This window comes from Fukomys damarensis, unplaced genomic scaffold, assembly GCF_012274545.1.
Source record: "Fukomys damarensis isolate Sample0158 unplaced genomic scaffold, DMR_v1.0_HiC HiC_scaffold_30, whole genome shotgun sequence".
Taxonomy (NCBI): domain Eukaryota; kingdom Metazoa; phylum Chordata; class Mammalia; order Rodentia; family Bathyergidae; genus Fukomys; species Fukomys damarensis.
Window position 1 is genome coordinate 33561504 of NW_022900942.1, and position 5323 is coordinate 33566826.

At 37.1% G+C, this 5323-nt stretch overlaps 1 pseudogene; it reads left to right on the top strand.

Moving 5' to 3' along the window:
• Window positions 1–327: 327 nt before the first annotated feature.
• Window positions 328–4460, top strand: LOC104860518 (annotated as a pseudogene).
• The last annotated feature ends 863 nt before the right edge of the window (window positions 4461–5323 follow it).

The following is a 5323-nucleotide window of genomic DNA, read 5'->3' on the forward strand; positions in this document are numbered from 1 at the left end:
TTAGGCAAGAGAGAGGGAGAAAAAATGAGACTGTCTATTTCTTTCCTTACTGCCTCCTTGCTCCTTCTTTTTAATGGCATTATAATCACTGATGACCATGAAGTGGCCCCCTAGAGGTAGAAAGATGGCCTGTGACATAGAATGAAAGGTCAGAAAGACTGGGTCATTTAAGATTCTGTTGAACTATTGAACTAGTTCCATACTGCCTTGGGTGTACTGGTTCAAGTCTTCTAAGTACTATTTCTAAGTGGAGCATGTCTTTGTGTTTCCTGTCTTTTGTTAGCTATAAATATCCTTATGGTTAAGCCACTGACATTTAACTCTGACATGGCGCCAAAGACATTATTACTAACTGGCACAAAAATACACTTAAAACTTGCCATTTGTAAGGTATGTTTAAGCAAAAACAGAAATAAGTCAGAGATTATAGGAAACTGCAAATGTCATCCACAACATCTGATTTCAAATGTTTGCACTCATTGGGACCACTTGGCTCCATTGATTGACTTATAATAGGCAAATATCGCAACTGAACTCAAAGTTTAATTTTAATTAGTAAAAACTTTGCAGTTTCTGTTTTACATCTTGGTATTCCAACTATGGTTTTATTTGAAAATAACTGAAAAATCATACCAAAAGCCAAAGGAAAGTAGGAAAATTGAATGTTTATATTTGTGTATATGTATGTATATTAATCACTTCATTCAAATGATAATTTATTTTTTTCTCATTGAGTTTATTGGTACATTTTAGGTATACAGTACAGTTACATTCATCATTGGGATCTTGTAACTTTAGATGACAGGTCTTAATTCTCATTTTCTCTCCTTACCCCTGCCCTCCCTTCACCCCCTGCTCCCTTCACTATTTACAAATACTTTATCCATTTTTTCATTTTCTCATATTTTTTCTTTTCCCTTATTTCCTTTCCCTTGCCCTTCCCACTTCCCTTACACCTTAAGCTCTTTTCTTCCTATTTAACACTTTCAATTATACCATTAGGATCTTATAGTGTTTCAGACCAGAGAAATTATTCAGTATTTACATGTGTGACTTATTTATTTCACTTAAGAGTATATCCTCAATATGCACCCATTTTCCTATTAATGACTCTATGTTCTTATTCTTTATGGCTGAGTACTATTCCATTTAAAAACAACAACAACAACCACATCTTCCATCAGTCTCCAGCTGATGGGCAAATGGGCTGTTTCCAAGTTTTATCTATTACAAACTGGGTCTCTTTAAACATAGGTGCACATATATCACTGTGGTATGATTCTCTTAATTCTTTTGGAAAGATACCCAGAAGAGGGATGGCTAGATCAAATGGAACCTCTAATCTTAGTTCTTTGAGATATCTCTATATTGATTTCCATAGTGCTTGCACCATTCTGCACTCCCACCAACAACGGAAAAGGGTTCCTTTCTCCCCACATCCCTGCCAACATTTGTTATTGGTTGATTTCTTGATAGCAGCCATTCTTTGTGGGGTGAGGTCGAATCTCAATGTTGTTTTCATCTGCATCTCTCAAATGACCAGTGATGAGGAACATTTTTTCATACATTTGCTTGATGCTTTTACTTCTTTGTCTGGGAAATGTCTGTTCATTTCAGATGCCCATTTTTTAATCAAGTCATTATATTTGGGGGTCCTGATTTTTTTGAGTTCTTTATATATTCTAGATATAGTCCTTTGTCTGAGGAGCAGCTGTAAAAAAACTTTTTCCCACATTGTAGGTTGTCTCTTGGTTATGTTGATGGTTTCTTTTGCAGTGCAGAAGCTTTTTTAATAAGATGAGATCCCAGTTGTTGATTCTTTGTGCTAGTTCCCATGCTACTGAGGATTTGTTCATAAAGTCTTTTCCTATGCTAATGGTCTACAAGAGTTCTGCCTAACTTACCTTCAAGCAAATTTAATGTCTCCTTTTTAATATTCAGATGTTTCATCCACTTGGATTTTAGTTTAGTTCATGGCAAAAGATAAGTGTCTAGTTTTAATCTTTAGCAGGTTGAAATCCCATTTTTCCAACACCATTTATTAGAGAGGCTATCTTTCCTCCAGTGAGGATGGTTGGCTCCTTTGTCAAAGAAGAGGTAACTAAGCACATCTGGAGTTGTTTCTGTATCTTCCAATCTATTCCACTGATCTGAGAAAGATTATTTTAGAGGTGATAAACTTCTACAGGCCACATAGGCCAAGTTGCTACCAAGGCCCACAGTTTCAGATATCCAGCAACACAGTAGGAACGGCCTTGCTATGAATTTCACCTTAGAGCCCAGATTTTTGGACCACATCACTCCTTATAAGGATAAAGATTTTCTAGCCCATTAAGTAACAAAGACAAGTGCTTAAGTGGCCTAATTATGCCTAACATGGCAAGTCACCCTTGTAAGAAATCTAATGCTTTTTGCCAACACAGAAACAATCCAACTATTTCTTTATCTTATAATGATTGGGTTAACAAGGCAGGAAATACCTTTAAAATCAAGTTTGTGTGCGTCTTGATTCATTGTAGCTGTCTAAAGTAGAACTGTTTTCCCAACTACCCAATAAAAAGTCTTAGCAACACGGACAGCTGGCACAACAGAACTCATGCTCCAGATGCATTGTAAAAAATTGATTTGCAGTGGGGCATATTGGCACACACATGTAATCCCAGTACTTGAGAGTCTAAGGTAGCAGGATCATCACAAATTTTAGGCCAGCCTGAACTTTCTAGAAAGACCTTGTCTCAAAAAACCTAAAAAAATATTTGATGTCCAAAGGTTTTATATTAAGGATTATAATCTCTGCAAAACAAACAAATAATAAATAAACTGGTCATGATGGTGCATGTCTGTAATCCCAGCACTTGGGAGTCTCAGGCAGGAGGGCTGCAAATTCAAGGCCAGCCTTGGCTACACAGAGCGATTCTGTCTCAAAAAAAAGATTAAATAAATAAATCTCCAAGCTGCAAATAACTAAAAAATGAATAATGTGGTTATATGATTAACCAACTCCCATTAAGCAGTGATTCCCTTCCTTTGGATAAGTCCACCTCACCTGGCAAAGGAGGCCAGAGGCAGTGTGAAAGAGGAAGATGTCATATCCCCAAGACTAGTTATGTTCAATCAAACTGCCATGCAGCCAGCGGAGGAAGAGAAGAAAATGGGTCTCCAAATAGGACAAACAGATTTGAAAGAAAATATTTGTTTTGATCAGAGCTAGATTAAAAGGAGCTGCTATCTCCAAAGGTCAAGTGATCACCTTCTTAGATGCTCATTGTGAGTGCACAGTAGGATGGCTGGAGTCTTCCTTCGTCAGGACCAAACAGGACAGGAGAACAGTGGTATGTCCTACCACTGATGTGATCAGCAATGATACCTTTGAGTACATGGTAGGCTCTGATACGACATATGGTGGAATCAATTAGAAACTCAATTTTAGCTGGTATCCTGTTCCCCAAAGAGAAATGGACAGAAGGAAAGGTGATGGAACTCTTCCTGTCAGAACCATCTACAATGACAGGAGGCCTTTTTTTTTTTTTTTTCAACAGACAGAAATTACTTTCAGGAAATTGAAACAGATAATGCTGGAATGGATATTTGGAGAGCAGAAAATCTAGAAATTTCCTTTAGGATTGGACAGTGTGGAGGAACTTTGGAAATTGTTACATGCTCACATGTTGGACATGTGTTTCAGAAACCAACACCTTACACATTTCCAGGAGACACGGTGCAGATCATCAACAAAAATAACAGATGACTTGCTGAAGTGTGGATGGATGAATTCAAGAATTTCCTCTATATAACTTCACCTGGTGTTACACAGGTAGATCATGGAGCTATATCATCAAGACTTGGTCTGAGACACAAACTACCTTGCAAAACTTTCTCTGGGTACCTAGAGAATATCTACCCTGATTCTCAAATTCCACATCAACACTTCTCATTAGGAGAGATATGAACTGTGGAAACAAATAATTGTCTAGATAACATGGCTAGAAAAGAGATGAAAAAGTTGGACTTTTTAACTGTCATGGTATGGGAGATAATCAGGTTTCTCTTATACTGCCAACAAAGAAATTAGAACAGATGGCCTTTGCTTGGACATTTCCAAACTTAATGGCCCCATTACCATGATCAAATTCTACCACCTAAAAAGCAAACAGCTCTGGGAGTATGACCCAGTGAAATTAACCCTGCAGCCTGTGAACAATAATCAGCGACTGGATAAAGCCACAGAAGAGGGTAGCCAGGTGCCCAGCATTAGAGACTGCAATGGAAGTCGGTCTAGCAGTGGCTTCTTCTTTGAAGCATCACCCTTCCAAAAATATTCTGAGGCTGAATTTACAAAAAAAGAAAAAAAAAAGAGGATTGACTGGGCCACCTCTGCATACATTTCTGCCACATTCTTAAGATGTAGAAAAGGAAAAGTGCTTCCTCCTCTGCAGGATGTAAGGTTTATCAGCCATTAAAACTCAGAACCTTCTAGCTTTACATTAGCTGTGAACCAGCCTTCCTGTCCAAGGACGTGAACTGCATAGTAGTGAGACTATGCACACTAATGTTTACAAGATGGAGAGTCTTTCATCAAGAGACACGGGAAAGAATATTCAGACAACAAAACTTAATCAACAAAATGTGCGTTTTGAAGAACTGCACCTTTTATGGTTTGCTTGCACATCAGCAATTTCTGCTGAATGTGCTGTCCTAATGAAGATGTTTCCAAGACTTTTTTCCTCATTAGAATTGGTAGCCATTATATTAACTCTTGATATACAAATAGATGAAAAAGAACTGGAACCAGATTCACAATCATGAATACCACATTTTTACAATATTTTTTTAAAAAAACTATATTAAACAGGGTTTAAAGAAAATTATAACAGAACTATAACAAGAACAATTTAAAGTATAGTATCAAATTTCTATACAGATTTTATAGCTCAGTGGGGAAAAATAACTGATTCCAATGACATTCATTTTGTTTTCATCTGAGAGTCATGGATGCTTTTATTTTTCTTGGGGTGCTAAAAATGAGCTGGGAAGAAAAGCTCTTTGAACATAGTTTTAACTTCTACAACATTTTTATTTGGTTTGTGGGATATTGGAATTGTAATTTTTAATTGCCTTCTAAAAATGGAGACTTAACATGATGGTGTCTGGTCTCAACTGAACAAGTTAAATATTTCAGTTGTTCTTGGGTCAACTGGCTTATAGTCTGTCTCTCCCTTTGACTCATACATGCATGCACCCACAGACACAACACAACACACATTTCTTGCCACATCAACTTATTAACTTGATTCAACAGATTGTGCTTAATACCCAAGATTCA